Source organism: Prorops nasuta, unplaced genomic scaffold (assembly GCF_024137725.1).
Source record: "Prorops nasuta isolate Cenicafe-Biocafe unplaced genomic scaffold, Cenicafe_Pnas_1.2 PNAS00022, whole genome shotgun sequence".
Lineage (NCBI taxonomy): Eukaryota > Metazoa > Arthropoda > Insecta > Hymenoptera > Bethylidae > Prorops > Prorops nasuta.
Genome location: NW_027116819.1, coordinates 1,597,399 through 1,616,969, shown reverse-complemented (window position 1 = coordinate 1,616,969; position 19,571 = coordinate 1,597,399).

Sequence of the window (19,571 nt, the reverse complement as noted above, 5' to 3'; positions counted from 1 at the left end):
ATTACTTCAATGTAACCGCGCGGTGACATTTATTAATATATATATATATATATATATATATATATAAATTGGACATAGTACATACATACTAGTTTCGGCCATTAACCCATTAACGTCCAAAATGTCAAAATTTCTTGCACGTTTTCAAAGTGATTTTTTCCTATGTAATTGGCGTTGAAATAATTCTTGAACCACATATTCTGATGTAAAATTGCATGCTCTTTCAGAATCCGTTGCCAGAATCATGATAAAACTCACAGGAAAAGAGATATGCTCGATTGAAACATAAAAAACACCTAAATTTTCGAAAAAAAAAATTTTTAGGATTTTTTTTCGAAGTGTTACGGTGAAGATATCACTTTGCGACCATGATCAAAGGTGATCATGGGAGTTGAAGTTTAACAGGGAATTTTTTTGTTGACCTTGAACCATCGCTTCTTTACAAAATGGCGGAAAAAACGATTTTTTTTTTTCAATCTTCATCAACTTTTTTCTCGAAATCTATGGTCTTTAGAAAAAAATTCATAAAAACAAAAATGCCTTAGAATCGCTCGAGGAACATTCTCAAATTTTTTCAGAATTTTTTGAGACAATTTTTGATTTTCCGGGAAACTTGTGAAATGGAATTTTCAAAAATGTCTCCAAAAATTCTGAAAAAATTTTAGGATGTTTCTCGAGTGCTTCTAAGACATTTTTGTTCTTATGAATTTTTTTCTAAAGTCTATAGATTTCGAGAAAAAAATTGATAAAGTTGAAAAAATAAAAATTCGTTTCGGCCGCTATGTTCTAAAAACCTATTGGTAAAAAACGATTTCTGTGCATATTTTAGGAAGATTTTTTTACTCTTAGCGTTACCCAGAGACTACGGCGTGGACGTGGTAAAATTCTGTCTCCTTTGGGGTGCTTTTTCCCGTGAGTCCCCTTGCCTCTCACGTCTCGGGGTGCTTGTTTTCCGTGAGTCCTCTTGCCTCTCACTTATTCATACTTTTAGGTGTGCTTTTTTAGCCAACATTTATTGCAAATATTTAAATTACATCTTTTGCAGAAAATTCTTGTTCTTATTGGACAGTTTCCATTCGAACAAATCCTCAATTTGTCACTATTAGATCGTCCATGTGCTTTACTTTTGCGACTACTTTTTTGTAAGTAGTATTTGGCAATCGAAATAGTGAACTCTTTTATTCCAACTTTTTTCTTTCCATCGTTAGCAGCATTGAAAATTACAAGAGAATTAGTAATAGACGCCTGTATAAGTCTCATAAAAACTACCCATGTCCATTTTTTTGATCGTATACTTGGGAGTATGTCATTGCAATGTCCGTCATGCAGGTCAACACCTCCCATGAATTTGTTATATAGGTGAAAAGCTTGCGGAAAAGGTATTTCAATTTTAGATTTAGCCTCTGCGCTGTATCTTTTTGAAATAGATAGAGGATTGACACCTGCTGCAGTTGAAGCTATTGAGACGGGCTTCGAATCCATGATAGTAATGAAATTTATGCCACTGTTTACGTCGTGCTTCACCACATATGTCCCTCTTGGAGCTTTCTTATCAAGCACATTTTTTTCTTTGACTCGATTATCTCTGATAGTACCAGTGCATTTCAAACGCAATTTCTTCAAATGTAATACCAAATCCATGTTCGTGAAGAAGTTGTCAAAGTACAGATGAAATTGAGAAATTTTGTTATAACTTATTATTTGAAAAAATGGTTGTAATAAATATAATACTACTCGTGAACCTAAAGCACATTTAGATAACTTATCTCCAATTTGAGAATTCTTGCCGCAATAAAGATCCAAATTCAGTAGATAGCCGTCCGAAGTACACAAGCCCCAAAATTTCAAACCAAATCTTATCGGTTTTCCTCGAATAAATTGTTTCAAAACAGTTTTTGCATAGGATTTGGCCATCATCTCATCAACGGATAGAGCAGTTCTCCATATTCCGAATTTCATGATGTTATTTTGAAAAAGTTTCAGTAGAGAACGAACGCGCAATCCTCGATCATTTGAATCTTTGTCTTTGTTTTTTGAAAACTTCAATTTAGATTTTGTGATTTCAAATTGTTGGCGAGACATTGCAGAAGAAACTACTTCATTAGATAAATACGGATCAGATGACCAGTAATCTCTCTGTGATTTTCTGGGATTGAATGTAGAAAAAATAACTATTCCAATAAAAGTATCAAGATCTTTCAATTTCAGATCATAACCATTGTCTTTACACGCATCAATAATATATTTTTTCATTTCAATAGAAAAAAAGGTTTCAAACAATTGAAAAGGTTCGGTCCTACGTATTTTCTTTTTTTGCGATTCGGACAATAATACTTTATCTTCACAAGAATCAGGGTGTAACTTTTCACCCTCAATCCAAGTGAATTCATGACCTTTTTCAAGTTTATCTTGTTTTTCAGAATAATTTGCACGAGCTTTATTGTAAGTGATATTGGGTATTTCATGTTCGCAATCTGAATCAAAATCGGAACCAGAATCATCGGAACCTGTATAGTCAGGATCCGGAATCAATACGTTGCGTTCTGAATCACTATCTTCTGAATCTGATTCATATTCAGAAGATCTTACACGTTTCCGCGACATAATGTATGAAATTAATGATTTCGTTTATTTATCACTCATCCGTATGTACAAAAATACGAAAGAAGAGAACAAAAAAAGACGAATATTCATGAATACATGAGACCAAAAATTACGCTTATCTGCCGAAATGAAATGGAAATAAAGGATGAAATTTTTGTCGGAATCTATAAGTCTTTGAAAAAAGAATGAAAATAAGTTAGAATCATTCGAGCAATATTGTAACATTTTTTCCGAGTTTTCGTAGACAGAACGTTTTTTTACCAATAGGTTTTCAAAACATCGGCCGAAACGAATTTTTATTTTTTCAACTTTATCAATTTTTTTCTCGAAATCTATAGACTTTAGAAAAAAATTCATAAGAACAAAAATGTCTTAGAAGCACTCGAGAAACATCCTAAAATTTTTTCAGAATTTTTGGAGACATTTTTGAAAATTCCATTTCACAAGTTTCCCGGAAAATCAAAAAATGTCTCAAAAAATTCTGAAAAAATTTGAGAATGTTCCTCGAGCGATTCTAAGGCATTTTTGTTTTTATGAATTTTTTTCTAAAGACCATAGATTTCGAGAAAAAAGTTGATGAAGATTGAAAAAAAAAAAATCGTTTTTTCCGCCATTTTGTAAAGAAGCGATGGTTCAAGGTCAACAAAAAAATTCCCTGTTAAACTTCAACTCCCATGATCACCTTTGATCACGGTCGCAAAGTGATATCTTCACCGTAACACTTCGAAAAAAAATCCTACAAATTTTTTTTTTCGAAAATTTAGGTTTTTTTATGTTTCAATCGAGCATATCTCTTTTCCTGTGAGTTTTATCATGATTCTGGCAACGGATTCTGAAAGAGCATGCAATTTTACATCAGAATATGTGGTTCAAGAATTATTTCAACGCCAATTACATAGGAAAAAATCACTTTGAAAACGTGCAAGAAATTTTGACATTTTGGACGTTAATGGGTTAATCTTGCGCCTGGCGAGGGGAAGTAGGAATTAGAGGGGTAAAGGGATATATCTAGGGAGTTTGTCCGTAGCTGTCAAATGGCGCGATTAACCCTCAATTTTGGATCGTAAACAAATAAGTAATATTTTCGGAAAACGATTGCGGAAAAGAAGAAAGGATTTTAATACATAACAGAGAAGAAAAAATATATCAGATAAGTATAAATTAATAACACAAAATGAAAATTATTGTGAATTTATAAAAAAATATACTTTGTGGTTATTTTATTTCTGTTACAGGCTAAATCCAATTCTTCATGAATTTAAATCGCAGGAAAGAAATACTTAAAGAACAATGAATGAAAAGGACTAATTTATAAAACATTTCTGTGTAGTCCAATAGTTTCAATAATTGTGACATAATGTTATAGTAGTGAATGTGCGTAAGAAAGATTGCTGCGTAAACAAAGAAATTTTATTATATAATAATAATGATGTTTAATAATGTTTTGATTCCTATTATTATAAATTAAAGTTAGTTCAATAAAAATATTATTTTAATTTCTTCCTTAATCATACACAATTTCTATACGTACATAGTAATTACATATTCTTGTAGAACCTATCTTTAAGCTATTCTAACCAAATTGCAACTATTTTAAATCCACAGCTCATAACTATTTACTTCAATGATTTTTATTATTCAATGTGAGATTATTTGTATAAAGTTTCTGCTAATTTTCTATTCATCCGTACTTCACATGCTTCCACATCTCGTATGACATTTATTTGCCTTGATTATTCCTTCTTCTTCTAGTTTTGAACACATATACCACTAATTCTCTAAATATTTTCAAATATGCTCAGATATGCTTATTCTGCTGTCTAATTATTTCTATAATAATTAGGATAATTGGTAAACTATTGCTGTATTAAATTTGAAGAATGGACACTGGACTTATTGTACTTAAATATGTTTGGCACCTCATCCACATGATATCTTTTCCTTCCATTTGAGAGGATATTGTTGACCAATATGTTTATGTATACTGCTGAGTTCATCTTGTTTTTAGCTTCAAATTATATTTTTCAGCTACATATTTGGATATCCATTCCCAATATGCAATACTTATTTTATTATTCCTATTTGTTCATGAAACTTATCTGTCCTAAAACCTTAATTTATCCAGTAGCCATATGTATATCCATCATTTTCAAATGATTGAAATATCTTTCTATCAATCCTGACAACATTATAATAAGAGTAAGGAAAAAAGATGAGTATTCTATATTCAAAATGTATATTCAAACGATTCAAACACATAGCTGGAAAACTACTTGAAGCTAAAAAATAAGATGAACTCAGTATTATACACATATAACTTTTAAGGAACTTTATCTATCCAAGTATTATGAAAACATATCTCACAGAAGAGAGGCCCAATTTAAATAGCATCATTCAAATGCCAATTTTCCAAATTTAATAAGACAATAGTTTAACAATCATTCCAATATTTATAAAATTAATTACATATCAACATAATCATCTTATCTGCATGTATTTAAAATTTATAATAAAATTATTGTTATATGTTATAGACTAGAAGAAAATAGTGCAAAGGAGTCATATAAATATCATAAAAGGTAATATGTCGAAGAATGTGACAGACTAATAAGAAATTTGCAAAAACTCTACGCAATTTGTCTCACTTTGAAAAATAAAAATCATTGAAGTAAATAATTATGAGCTGTAGATTTAAAATAGTTGCAATTTAGTTAGAGTAGCTTAAAGATAAGTTCTGCAAGAATATGTAATTACTATGTACGTATAGAAATTGTGTATGGTTAAGGAAGAAATTAAAATAATATTTTTATTGAACTAACTTTAATTTATAATAATAGGAATCAAAACATTATTAAACATCATTATTATTTTATAATAAAATTTCTTTGTATACGCAGCAATCTTTCTTACACATTCACTATTAAAACATTATGTCACAATTATTGAAACTATTGGGCCACACAGAAATGCTTTATAAATTAGTCCTTTTCATTCATTGTTCTTTAAGTATTTCTTTCCTGCGCTTTAAATTCATGAAGAATAGAATTTAGCCTGTAACGGAGATAAAATAACCACAAAGTATATTTTTTTATAAATTCACAATAATTTTCATTTTGTGTTATTAATTTATACTCATCTGATATATTTTTTCTTCTCTGTTATGTATTAAAATCCTTCCTTCTTTTCCGCAATCGTTTTCCGAAAATATTACTTTTGTTTACGATCCAAAATTGAGGGTTAATCGCGCCATTTGACAGCTACGGACAAACTCCCTAGATATCCCTTCACCCCTCTAATTCCTACTTCCCCTCGCCTGGCGCAAGATTAATGGCCGAAACTGTACCGATATTATCGATATTTGCTGTATCGATACTCACATCGTCGATATTTATATCTATCGATACTTCACTTCATGATACGTATCGATACGAAATATCGATACAGTTGGAAAATATCGCCATCCCTAAATTTAGCACCCCTTTCCCTATATTCACGTACAAAGGTTAGAACCCCCTCTGTATCAATAAATATTCGGGAATTATAAAATAATTACATCGAAGACGCCCGGGTCTTGTAGGAAGTCGCCTATTGGGACGCGAACGCGATCGGTGAGGGATCACTCCTCCCTCCCCTTCTACACTATCCCTTGAGATAGACAGTAACGTCACAGTGTCTTTTAGTCAATTGGGTGACTGAAAAATGTTTATAAAACCACTTTTAATCAAGTGTGCTATATGGGATGATATCACAAAAACTTTCAAAATATTAACACTAAATTTTTATTTGTTAAAAGGTTAACTAGATGGTATCATTTTTCGATGCATTGCTCTGGACAATATTGACTGGGTACTGAACTTTGAAAACTTATATGAAGACAAAGAATCATCAATATTATAAATTTTAAATATTGTTTCTCACAACACTAGCTTTCTTAAATTATTATTTTCTGAAACAGCTCTATGCAGTGTTCACAGTGTCATATTTCTATAATTCACTATATATGAATACCAAACTATAAATATATAGCCTTCCTTATATTTATAATATTTTAAACTCTTTTATACTAATGTTGTACATTCTTATATATCTTTAAACTACGTGCAATCTTAAGTTGTTCTGCATCAGTTATTCGAACAGAATATTAATTCATATAATACAATATATTTAACAGCTCTATCAGATATGGTACGTAGTATATAAATTTTATAACACGATTGTACTATACAAGAATAAATGACAGTTACCACAATAATAAAGTAAATTATTGCATGCATATATATTGATTAAAATAATCTTATTTGTTGACATTTCTACAAACAAAAATGTTGGCCAATGAAAAAACATCAATTGGTTGGCCCTATTATAAAGTAATTATATTCTACCCAGTATTTTAATAAAAGAAAGTAAGATGTCTATAATATTATAAAACTATATAATATTATTAACTTAAATATCCCTAATAGCACAGAGTCGACTTATATTTGACTTTATGTCGACTAATGTTGCCTAAAGTCGACTCTAATGTCGACTTTTTCTTGCTAGAAAGTCACCTTTAAGCTGTCTTTAAGATGGCAGATGTCCCAATTTGGTGTCAAAATAAAGTCAACTTAAAGTTGACTTAAAATAGTCATTAAAAGTCGACATTAAATGGGCGTCCTACAGTCAACTATTAGTGGTATCGTAAAGCCGACTTTCGGCTTGTTTGAAGCCAACTATTAGCCAGTTTATACGCGTATAGATACATACAGGCCCTAACAGCACAAAGTCGACTTAAAGTTGCCTATATGTTAACTTTAAATGAAATTGACTAAAATTTGTTAACTTTAGATTGCCGTAATGTCGACTCTATGTTATCTTAGCGATGGCAGACGTCCCGAAATAAAAGCTAACTAGAAGTGGACTTCATTAAATCTACCTTAAGACAACTTGGAAAGATGACTATACGTATACTAAGAACGGCCAACATTTGGACGACTATTTGTAGTCAGCATTTAGTCGACATTCTACAGTTGTCAATAGACCTAAAAATTATTATGAGCGTGTACAATCTATTAAATGATTGCATAAGTTCTTATCTGATTTTTTGTTGAAATCTTTATTTTATATTTAAATCAGGTATATAAGCTTATGCAATCATCTAATTTATTAAACAGAATTTTCTTAATAAATTCAAGGAAAGTAATAATAAAGGTTTGTTTAATAATTAATAATTAAATACATAATTTTATCAAAATTAAATTTGCATTTAAATTATTTTTTCGATTGTATTTTATATAAATTGTATATAGTTTTAGCTATAAATTGTTGTCATTAACTTATTAATTCAAATAAGAATAATCATCCCTACACTTTGCTTTCAATAGAAGATATTAAAAAGAAAAGTTGTATAAAAATATATATGTAATTAAATATAGTTGCATACAAAACTCTGTGTTAAAGGTTAAACTAAACATTCACATTTTGAATTTTTTTATTTAGGTAACGAATCCTGTCATTAAAACGTCTTAACCACTCCTTCATTATTTCTTCTATTTCAGAAATGGAGCTTTCTGGATAACGCTTCATAATCGTATCTAAAATATCAATACAAAATTAGAATATTTAATAAGAGGGTATATATATATATTTTCTTACAAATATGTATTAAAAAAACGAAATGAATTATGAAATTCTTAAAATTGATATTTTTGTATGAAATTAAATTGACTATTAAGATTAAGTCTGTAAATTGTTTGTATTCCTAAAGTAAAGAAGACGTGCACAAAATATAGTTGCTATTAGGATGATGAAGGAAAGAGAATAGAAAGATATAATAAAAAAATAATGTAAACTAGGAATTTTACCGGTTACAATTTTGGATATGTAGGTATTCTTAAATGATAAGTGATTTTTTTGTCCAGTCCATGAAAGGCAAGTACCCAATTCATTAGATATAATTGTGGTTAAAGCATTTCTTACAAAATGTTTAACATTTATACCACCAACTCTTAATATTACGTTCTCCTGTAATAAGGCAAAGGAAGAAAAAAATGAAATAGGATGGAAGGAATTGCAAGTAACACAAATGTCGTCAAAATATTATTATGCTATATTAGTATCTATTGAGGATATTTGATGTATGTAGTGTAACGTTGCGTTCTCGCAACGTTACTATAGCTGCCATCTAGCGCTTTGCTAATCTCAAGCGCTAGATAGGCGGGTCGCGTACGAACTAGGAAGTTATCAACCGATAAGTATTGATCTAGGATCAATAACTTGTCGGCTCCCTAGTGCCGCGCGATGGGTGTAGCGGGGCAGCGGCGGGACAGGCGCAGGTCCTTACCTGCTTCCGCGGACTGCCCCGACACACGTAGTTTAGATGTCATAAGTGACACATAGTGCCAGAATCTGAGTTCCCCCAGCCGGTACGAACCCCAGAAGTGACAGCCGCTACCGGACAGAAATTGGAAGGCACGAAAAAGTGCAGCGACTGCCACCGCCACGAATCCATACCGGCCAGAGGAAACCTACTGCCCTAAGGGCGAGAATTAAGGGCGAGAGCGAGAGAGAGACGGAGAGACTGAGGCGAGGGAGGAAGAGAGAGAGAGAGGGGGACCGAAAGAGAGCAGAGGGACAGAGAGAGAGCAGGGGGATAGAAGAGAGCCAGCCCTTGTAAGCAGAAATTAGGGTGATTATTCGTTTTGTGATAAAGTCCAGTGACGTCCCGGGGTGTGCTGGGGCTTTAGGGCTCGTAGCACCGAACGGTTTTATAGGGAACCGCTGGCCCTGCTCACCTGTCACGGGTAAGCGGGCAATCTAGCGGAGTGGTCATTCCGTCGGACCGATAACGAACATCTTATTGTGCAAAGGCGCGAATTAGTAAAAGTGTTCGCGATTACATATATTCGTTGTGAGTTTGACCGTTGATAGGATCGTTCCCTTGAGTGGGTTCAAGGCCGCGGACTTAGTATAATCATCGTGAGGACTCGCGACCTTAGCAGCCTAGACGTAAACAACCTGGGTTCTTCTTGTTGTTGTGATCGAGTACGCGGGAACGGAGTAAGTGCGAATAACTGTCGAGTGACGCGCACGCGCAGGAATAGGGACTTATCCGTGTAGCGTCGCGTAGTAGTTAACTTAGGCTTGGTACACACGGCGGTTTTTTGACGCGCAGGTGACGCCGCGACGTCGCGGCGGTAATGTCTTTTTGGATGCACACTTACAACATAGGAAATTGATCGGTCGACCTTTCAGTTAACTTCACTCCGTATATTCTTTACCAAATTCCTATGATATACTATTGCAGATAAGGACGGCAATTTCATTTCCCGCAGTGTAAGATGCGACTACAGTAGTGGTAGCTAGGGGGTTCCTGTGACACGATGGTGAGGGGAGTGCGGGTGTGCGGGGGGGAAGTGTCTTGGGTTCCTGTGACATGGTGGTGAGGGGGGTGCGGGTGTGCGGGGGGAAGTGTCTTCTTGAGAGCTGGAGTATATTGGGTGATGAGGGGGGGTGCGGGTGTGCGGGGGGAAGTGTCTTCTTAAGAGCTAGGGTTTATTGGGTGATGAGGAGGGTGCGGGTGTGCGGAGGAAATGCTTTGGCTATGGGGAGTGAGAGAGAGAGAGAGAGAGAGATCCCTCTCATCCTCTCTTTCTCTCTTAGAGTCTCTCACCCCTCTCCCATCAGCCTAGGGCCCGGATGGTTAATTATCCTACGGGTCCACTAGTTCTCTAAGGCTTACCCCCTCTCTCATGACCCTAGGACCCGGATGGTTAGTTATCCTACGGGTCCACTAGTTCCCTAAGGGTTACCCCTCTCCCATCACCCTAGGGCCCGGATGGTTAGTTATCCTGACAGTTACCCAGAGAACTTTTTTTTGTATTTTAGTTGGTGGAGGAAAAAGTTTCTTTTTTCTCCACTAGGTGGCGATCACGAAAATTACTGGGGCAGCTACACCGCTAGGGGTCCTAAGCATCTTACGGACTGCCATTTTTGTTTTCTTAGTCCTGCCCTCGGAGGGTCTTTTCTCCCTCCACATACTTATCCTAGACCCTCCCACTATTTTCCTACTATGGACCCTCCATTTAACTTGATTTCACATTTAACCATTTTTCTTCCCTCTCAACCTACCTCTACACCGTTGAAGGGTCTTTTTCCCTCCACATACCCATTCTATTCCCTCCTACTATTTTCCTCCTTGGGTCCTTCTTTTAATTTCACATTATACCTTTCTTGAACCTTGGGTACAGATTCCTTTTTTCTTATACAAGCTGTCGATAAATATAAAGTGAAAAAATATGCAGTATCAAGTGATTATTAATTTAGCGTATAGACAGAATTCTCCAGTAATTCATATAATTACAAGAATAATAGATGAAATTATGCAAAATTTATCACAAGCGGTAAATGAAGAAACAATCGAGACGCATGGAATGGAGTATGAAAATAGTAAGTTATTATGAATGAGATTGCATCATACATTTTTCTAAAATCTGATGATTTTTTACAGTAACACGCTGTATACAACTGTTGATGAGAGGTATCAGAATGATTGAGATAGAGGCAGGGATAATTCCGCAGGAAGAGGAGGAGGAGCAGGAGGAGGAGGAGGATGAGGAGGAGACAACGATGGTGGTAGCAAGGGCAGAAGAATAGCTTGATATTTTAAAATATTATATGTTAAAACTCTTTTTAGTTATATATATATATATATATATATATATTGAATAAAAGTATTATATGTTAAATCTTTTGAATGTTGAATAAAAATTACTGTAAGCATATTATAAATGAATAGATTATTCATTACATCTTCCTGTAAGCATGCTCTACATGTCACATAGTTAACAGACATTATTTTTCCTTTTGCGAAACAATGGGGAGTGAAATTCTAGGGACCACCCAATGTTCCTCCTATGAGCTTTCCCAGGGCTCTCTAAAACTGACCCGATACCTTCTGCCCATATTTTACCCTCTCAACCAGTCTCTAGCTATTTTTTTCGAGACTTTTCTCACAAACAGGTCAGATAAATGAGCCCACGTGCTAAACAGAGTCACAGTTGTGAAGTAAGATTGTCAAGAAGCCATTGATGCGCTCGATACTTTCTGACCATATTTTACCCTCTAAACCAGCCTCTAGCTATTTTTTCGTGACTTTTCCTCCCTCAAGCAGACCAGACAAATCATTCAGCCTCTAGCTATTTTTTTCTCAAGACTTTTCTCACAAGCAGAGCAGACAAATGATCCCACGTGCTAAACAGAGTCACAGTGTGACGTAAGATTGTCGAAAAGCCATTGATGCGCTCGTAAATTTTAAGCTGCACTCAGGATATGTCCTTAAGATGCTAGTATTCCCAACCCAAGTAATAATGGACGTATATTTCACGACTCGTTTCTAAATAATGAAAAGTTTATATTTTAAACTGTCATTACTTTATCTGAGGAACGTGACTATCTGCACCATCTAGTACGTGTTATGACACGTTTGAATTAAATATATTTGTTTTAGATGACGGTTATTTGATCTGAAGAACGTGTATCTCACGACTTGCTTTTAAACAATGAAAAGTTTATATTCTAGACTGATGTCACTTTATATAAGGAACGTGTATATAATTAAATGGATTTATTTATTTTAATTAACAACTACTTGATCTAAAGAATACATGTATCAACAGGTTTAAAATAATGAATTCTCTTTGAAATCTACAATCATGAGTGAGTAACCCATCAAAAATGTCGTTCGCCTACAACAGTCCCTCCACTCTCAATTTCCAATAAGCGTGTATATCTTATCCCTTCCTACGATATTATTCAAAGCCACCCAAGTTTCGTTTGCCTGCAACACTTCCCCTACTCTCAATTTCCAAGTGTGTATATCTTATTCCCTCCTAGGATATTATTCAAAGTCACCCACGCTAGCAATTAGGAAATTTCATTCAGTCTCGATTAGAAGCGTGAAGCAGTCGAAAGTTCAAGTCTGTAACGCTGCAGTCATAATATTTTATTGTGGTGTAATAGCAGTATTGAAGCTTTAAGCAGTGCAAAGTACCAGTTTCACGTTGCAGATAGAATATTTTTTTATTGTCACGTAATTGTCGTAGATAATCTTTAGAAGGTAAGAATTATTTTTTCTCTTTTACGTTATTCTCTATTCTTAATATTATTTTATTATTATAGAAATGGATTTAACTAAGATTAATGAACTCGCAACTGTAGAACCAAAAACTTTTATAAAACTGAATACTTTGGAGATTGGGGGGTCATACCGAATAACTGAATTATCGAAAATTAAAACCAAATATGGGGAGAGAATAATAGCAAAGCTGCTTACGAAGGAATGGTTCTTCTTGCCTGCGAGGATGATGGCATTACTGGAAAAACCAGAACAATTCAAGAATTTTCAAGATGCAGCTTCAAATCAAATATTAACATTCACGTATCATGGTGGAAATTACAATAATATGACATTTGCAATTGTTAGTCAAATTTCAAAAGATTAATTTAGAAAACATTTGTAATGAATAATTTAAACACAAATAAATGATTATTATATCTTATTTATTATTTTTTTCCTTCATTATAATGATAAGCTTAACTATAGTCTATTAGCGATTAACATACATTTCTAACTATTAGCGATTAACTTACATTTCTAACTATTAACGATTAACTTACATTTCTAACAATACTTGTAAGCGGGTTATATTCAACAATTTTATCATGTATAATTAAACAATACGCAGTAGTATTACTTGCAATATTTTTAGAACAATCGATCTCTATTTTAACGTCAACTGTGCCAGATTTAATAGATTCGTTTTGATGCGAACAATCAATGACAAAGAGAGGGCCATATTCTAAGAAATTGTTGTAATCAAGCATTGGTTTCGACGGTTTTTCTCCAGCATAATAGGATTGGATAAATTTAACATACATATCATATAGTACAGAAAATCGTGATTTTTCAGTATCAGTATCAAGTCGATCATACGGATAAAATTCAGAATTAAGATAGACTTTAATATCACGAACAAAACTATCATCGAAGTCAAGCACCTTCATATGCTGCGTATTCTTCTTATTTGTTCTAAATGCTAGAATAACGTATCGAGGCTTCTCCAATTGTGTTGCAGCTTTTACAGCCCACGTATGCCTCTGTGTTTCTGGTAGAAGCGGGTATTCGTAGAGTTCCCAGGATCGAAAAGCCATGGTGAGGCTTTTGTTTTGGTCGATAATACGTAGAAATTGAAGTTTTGTGTATTCATTCAATGATATATGAGGAATTCTCCATTGCACTTTTTGAACATCAATTTTGGAGTCGGTGATTTTCGTTGAAGAATATATCGAATTCGTATAATTACGCGCTCGAATGAGAACGAGCTCACGACGTGCATTTATTATGACTCTTCTATAGTCTTCACAAAAACCCAACAGCATTTTCAGTGGTACGCAAAAATTAAAATATTTCGTAGGCTTATAATCTGATAGAAACCATCCTGAATGGTGTAGACTCGTACTCTCCTCCCCAGTCAGAGAAATGAGATTCTTCATGGAACTAGTAATACCCACATTCTTACTGCGGTCAATCTCAATACCATTCAATTCATAGCGAATTTCATCGAACAAGAATGCCATGGAATTGCAGTCAAGTCCCACTGTATCTTGAACTGTTGCACCCTGAGCACGAGTGCCCTCGATTAATTTTCCCTCTATGTATAGGTAACTCTCACATGGTAGAAGAATTAAATCTTGCTGTTGTATTGGAATTCGAATTTCGTCACTATTTCCCAATGATGCATTTGCATACGGATTGTAAGCATGTATTTCCATTTTAGTAATGCGATTGTCGTACACAGGTTGTGTGGTTACGTCCAACAGGTCCATTTTTATTTCTGACCTTGAAACCCAGTGATTGAAGAAAGGTTATATTTTTTCTTGTTAGCGGTCTTCTAACGTAATCCCCACCCAATGTATCTGCTCCTGCAGCAACTGTTGGACTGATGATAGGCTCATCTGGTATCGGTGATTTATAAGTATTCTTGTAAATTAGCATTTTCTAATGTGTAATCGAATTGTAATTTCTTCCCCACCGAAATTTACTAGACGGTTTTCCTGATCGAGAATGCGCAAAGTAAGACGGTCAATTACTTTCACAATGACTGGCAAGTAAATGACGTTTTTCGGTGTTTCCGAGATTTTATAGCCTGGTGGCACGCTTGGAAAAAATTCATGTATAACATGTTGAGGTTTGCCGTTTGTATATGCACCAGCAGTAATATTACATTCAATTCGTAAAATATTCACCCTTATAATGTTTACGGGCTGGTCTGATTCGGCTAGAGTGTTCGGCTGAATAATTCGATCTGACGAAAAACCCAATAAAGAGCCTATATTATTAGGTTTTGTAAAATCGATCAGATATTTACACTTTATTTCACTTTTCAACGTATTATTATTAGCACGTAGAATAATGACATCTTCATTATCCGCCTCATGCATCAATGTACGCAAAAGATCATTTATAGCACTCAATTCATAACAACCTGTAGGTATAGTCAGATCTTCAGTATCGTAGTAAAACTTATTGTTCGACTCATCAACATTAGCGATTGAATTGAAGCTCTGAAAGTCTACGAGACCAAGTTCATATTGCTCCTCCCGAAGATTGATCGGTGGGAAAAAATCTGCCTCTAATATGGACTCGCGGTCAGACAGCGTAACCGTTAAAGACATTGTTCACGTAGAAACTTGACACACAACTGACCGCATATGCTTGTATCATACGATTGATATTGATCGTGGTTGTAGTAGATTATAGCAGAAGGACCAAAATAATCTAAAAGTTCAATTGGAGGTTTCAAATTTCCAAAGGAGTCGAAATACTTTACGTAATGATTACGTTTAACGTAGGCAACCCAATGTGTACCAGAACCTTTATCTTCATCAAGATTCACGATTGCACACTCATTGCATAGTACGGTTTGCGGTAGAGATGTGCGCATAAAAACTCCTCGAAAATGTGGTATATCCTGACATGCATGTAATAATTGAATATTACTAGTAGCTCCAGATTTCGGGAGGTTGCTTATTTTTTTTTTGCGAGGTTTTTTTCCTCCTTTTCAAACCCTCTCCCCTTCGTCCGTAAGGGGTTAGGTATAAACCATGTCCACGCCTGCCTTCTATTACACGATTGTGACGCTGTATCTCTTCCAATTGTCTCTTGGATGCTTTCGCATCGTTTACAGCTTTTGTTATACCTGCTGCGCCCCCAGCTAATGCGCCCACTGCACTCAACAGTGGGAGCAGAGGTATAAACCCCCCCGTTTTTTTTTTTTGAGTAAATTGCTTTTTCCTCAATAAACCTCCTCGTTTCTTCGGTACACGAATTTTTCTTTTCTTCATGCTTCTTCCATGCACTTGTAGGCCTAAGCCAAGTTTTCGTTTTACATTCATGGATGCCCAGACTGCTGCTGCAGCTGCTCGTTCACGTAAAGATGAGTCACTAGCAGTGATACGTTTTCGTGCACGCTGTGCAAGAACTTTATCAGCCTGGTGACGTGGTGGCAGATCCTTATATATTGAATATGCGATATCGTGTTCACGACAGGCTTCGTCTAGAGGATTTATACCAGGATCACCACGTGCTAACCGTTCTCGAAGTCGAGTACCTGGTCCGCAATAATTGTAGCCAGGTATGTGTACTTCGAACGGTAATTTATTCAGTATTTTATTGAAAAAAGTTCCACAACCGTAGCTTACCATGTGGAACTTTCTTTCTGTTTCTCACACAGAGTTTGCTGACAAGCCCAGCAATCTTTTATTGAAGGGAGCGGTCCATCAATGTGATCTGTATTAGGTAGATTATGATGTTTAAAACACCAGCGATATTGTTGTACTTCAGGATCTGCACGAATATGTTCAGGCAATTTATTCCAAACCTCTTGAATACTACGCGGAAAGTACTTTAAAAGTAAAATTTTCGGTATGTATTCAAACTGCTCAGCGGTTAATACCTCCAAACTTGACACATCTAACACTAATAACGGCATGATGAGAACTGATCAAACAATTCATTTCATTCCTATAAATAGGTTGTATGACCACAGAGTTTTCAGTCATGGACTTCGTAAAGCAGCCGCTCGGTATTCGTGTTTCTAATATAGATTACCGAACAACCGATAAATGCATGAGACGTCACGGACCTCTACTCCCATCAACCATACGCTGTATAGTTTGTGGCCCTTCAAATTGTGGAAAAACAAATGTATTGCTGAGCCTTATAGAAAGCCCTCAGGGTGTGAGATTTGAAAACCTATACGTTTATTCAAAATCGTTGCAGCAACCAAAATATCGATACTTGGAGCGACTATTATCGGACAATGAAGAAATTAGTTATTTCCAATTTTCTAATAATAGTGAGGTTATAAAAGTAGCTGAAGCACTACCAAATTCAATTTTCATATTTGATGATGTTGCAACCGATAAGCAAGACAATATAAGAGACTACTTCTCCATGGGTAGACATTCTAAGATTGATTGCTTTTATCTTTGTCAGACTTATGCAAGGATACCAAAACATCTAATACGTGATAATGCAAATTTTTTAATTATTTTTAAACAAGATGGAACTAACCTAAAACATATATATAACGAACATGTAAATACAGATATGGCGTTTGAAAAATTTTATGAATTGTGTTCAAATTGTTGGAAGCGTGATTATGGATTTTTAGTAATTGATAAAGACAGTGCAATGCAAAATGGACGATATCGAAAGGGTTTCAATAAATATGCTGTGATTAAAGAGTGATGTTAATGGTCAAAAATGTTAGTTTAACCTTGAACGTTGAACAAGTCTATATATTGAATAGAGAATAGCTTTACAAAATGAAGGAGAAAAAGCTTCTAAAGAAGATTGCTGAGGCAAGTGAAGTAATTCGTCAAAAATATCGCGCACTCAAATCAGACAGAGTAATGATGGAAGACAGTTTAAATGAAACTTTTAAACCAATAGTTGAACCATTAAAGAAGCTCACCGAAAATAATCAAGCAATTTTCGTTGCACCGAAACATGAGATGAAAATGGAACCTATAAAGAGATCTCTCTCACACGAGGAATCTTTCATAATTCCGATGAAACGAAGAAAGTCTTATCTCACATCGACTCCACAGCGGAAAGATTTCATACGCAGCTCCAGAATTAACGTTCAAGGTCATTCATCGGATGATGAGCAGGAATATCCACAGTCGCACGAAACACAGTACCTTTCTCTGGAAGATGATGAAGAGGAGGAGGAGGAGGAGGGGGAGGGGGAGGAGGAGGAGGAGAAGGTGAAGAAGAATAATGAATATGGCACGCAAGATTTAGCGAGACAAATAGAATTACCTGTGCATACATCCATCGAGGATGTAAAAGATGCTAATCGAAGTACGATAAAGTCTGGTTCAATTGCATCCAAATATATAGAATTGTTGACGAATAATGCTAAGGATAAAATTGACAGTAATTTTGAAGTTAAATTAGATAAAGTGACGAATAAAATGTGGCTTGCGAAATGTGCTTTTAATGTTGATGATTACAGTAATTTTATTATTATCGATAAGGAGTATTATCCTGGCACGAAAGGTCTATTTGAATTGATCTTCATGAAAGAACCTGAAGACTATACTAAAGATGATTTAGACACATATAAAAGTATTCTTTCTCAAACTAATGTGCACAGAGCAGATAACATTAGTACAGGAAAGCTTCGTGGGAATAAGGGACATAAATGGAAGAAAATAATTAGTGAATTATTTCCACCGAAGACAAAACTTGTACAAGGCAAGGGATATATGCGTGTTAATAATAATCCCGTGAGCTATGTACATTGGAACGATCCAAACGAACTGGTCGAGCGATTAAAACTATTAATTGCATCATCTGCTGCTGGTCATACGAATCACCATAATGAGATACAGTCAATAATTGAGGAGCTCCATGAAGAAGGTATCATCTTATAAAAGAGATTGCAGTTTCAAGATTTTCTCAGTTCAACGTACTACTTCACTATGACGATAAATAAATTTGGAGCTGGTTTCAATACTGGTAAAGTGAGAAATTATTTTCACAAAATTGATGATGATACGTTAAAGTTTGATAAATATAAGAATGCATTTAATGCCAAGAAGAAAATAATTTCAAACTTGGGATCTGATGTTACTGATGAGACAAGTGCGGTGAATATCAGTGTTCTGATGAGTAATTTGACACCACTGCGTGATAGCTTTACAAAAGAAATGAATGAATATAGTGTGAAGCTGAATGAATATGCATTAAAATGTGAAATTCTTGAGGAAAAAATGACAAATCTGTTGAAAAAACGTATCGACGAAATTGATGAAAGAATCGAAAAATTGAATGATAAAATCGATCATAATAGTTACAAATTGGCAGGATCTAAATAAGAGAAGAAAGCGTTATTCTATATAAAAGAGATTGCAGTTTCAAGATTTTCTCAGTTCCACGTACTACTTCACTATGACAATAAATAAATTTGGAGCTGGTTTCAATACCGGTAAAGTGAGAAATTATTTCCACAAAACTGATAATGATACGTTAAAGTTTGATAAACAAAAGAATGCATTTAATGCCAAGAAGAAAATAATTTCAAACTTAGAATGTGATGTTACGGATGAGACAAGTGCGGTGAATATGGCTGCTCTGTTACGTAATTCGATGACTGTACGTGATAGCTTAATGAGAGAATTGTTTGAATACAGTGAGAAGCTAACTCACTATTACCTAAAATGTAACATTCTTGAGGAAAAATTTACAACTCTAATGAAAAAAATCGATGAAATTGATGAAATTGGTATAAGAATCGATAAATTGGTTGATAAAGTCGATCATAATGATTATAAATTGGATCGAAAAGACAAGGAATTACGAAATGATATGATTGTTGGATTGAAAATTGTTGTAGAATATTTCTCTAATCAGCTGG